Source organism: Anabrus simplex, chromosome 2 (genome assembly GCF_040414725.1).
Source record: "Anabrus simplex isolate iqAnaSimp1 chromosome 2, ASM4041472v1, whole genome shotgun sequence".
Lineage (NCBI taxonomy): Eukaryota > Metazoa > Arthropoda > Insecta > Orthoptera > Tettigoniidae > Anabrus > Anabrus simplex.
The window spans coordinates 1,206,612,102-1,206,613,565 of NC_090266.1; the positions used below are offsets into that span (position 1 = coordinate 1,206,612,102).

Consider the following 1,464-nt stretch of genomic DNA (forward strand, 5'->3'; position numbering starts at 1 on the left):
CATGCCACTTTTGAATGCAGTGGAACAGTTTAGTGAAGAGAGCATGAAAGTAGCTGTTCAGGAAGTTGTTCTAGAGAATAATGAAGCAGAACCTAAAGACTTGGCTGTTTCTTGTGACAGCTCCTGGATGAAGAGGGGGCATACATCGTTGCATGGAGTGTCATCTGTCATTAGTGTTGACACTGGGAAAGTGCTAGATTTACAAATTATGTTAAACATTGCTCTGTATGTGCCTTGCACACAAGAGGCATGGACAGTGAAAAGGAAAAGGATTGACAAGATGCTCATAAAAGTGCGTGCAGCAGGAATTATTCAAGTTCAAGTGGTTGGATGGAAGCTGAAGGTATGAAGCGAATTTTCCATCGCTCCTTACAGAAATTTGATGTAAGGTATGTAAAGTACTTGAGGGATAGTGACTCTAGTGCTTTCAAGACTGTAGCTGAAAGCCAACCCTATGGGAATGACTGTAGTTTATAAAAGCTAGAGTGCATTGGTTATGTCCAGAAAAGGATCGGTGGACGGTTGAGGAGACTTGTCACAGAAAATAAAGGCAAGTTGTTGGAAGAAGGTAAGTCACTTGGAGGAAGAAATTGGCTGACCAAGAAGAGAATTGATAACCTGCAAGTTTATTATGGCAGTGCCATTAGAAATAATGCAAATGACTTGGAGAAGATGAGAAGAGCTGTGTGGGCTATATGGTTTCATAACCTGTCGACTGACACAACACCTCAGCATTTCCTGTGTTCTGATAAGTGGTGCAAGTTTTTGAAAGCCATGGAAGCTAGTGAGACTTACAGACATAACAACATTCTTTCTAAAGCTGTTTTTCTGGCTATCAAACCAACTTTTAGGGTTCTAGCTGCACCAGAGTTGTTGAAAAGATGTTTACATGGCAAAACTCAAAATCCAAATGAAAGCTTCAACGCTCTCATTTGGAAGAGGTGTCCTAGGACAGTGTTTGTTTCCAACTTGGTGGTGAAGATTGCTGCTGTGGATGCTGCAGAAGTATGTAATGGTGGGAATTTGGCCAGACTTCACATCCTTAGGAGGCTGGGACTTACACCTGGAGTATTCACAGAACAAATCCTTAGGTCCATTGATGAGCAATGAGTAGCAAAGGCAGAGGCATCAATGCAGACCATTCAACAGGCAGCTAGGCAGAGAAGCAGAGCGGACAAGAGAGCAGCAGAGGATGCTAATGAAGAAGAGGAGTATGGTTATGGTCAGTTTTAGGAAAGGTGTAGTCTTGAAAGTTTATTATGAAAAGTTTTCTTTGATTTTCTGAAATTCACATTTTTCATAATTTAGGTACAGCTATCTCAAGAACTACTTGATGTAATTTCATAAAATTTTGAACACAAGTCACCCAAATATATACAAAGCTTGAAGTGGAGTAGAATTTTAATATTTGAATAATAAAAAAATTATATATTAAGATATTGTTTTAAAAATAAGAAAAAATTA

At 39.2% G+C, this 1,464-nt stretch overlaps 1 pseudogene; it reads left to right on the forward strand.

The window, feature by feature from the left end:
* The first annotated feature begins 672 nt into the window (after positions 1–672).
* On the forward strand, positions 673–1,233 carry LOC136863837 (uncharacterized; annotated as a pseudogene).
* Positions 1,234–1,464: the final 231 nt, after the last annotated feature.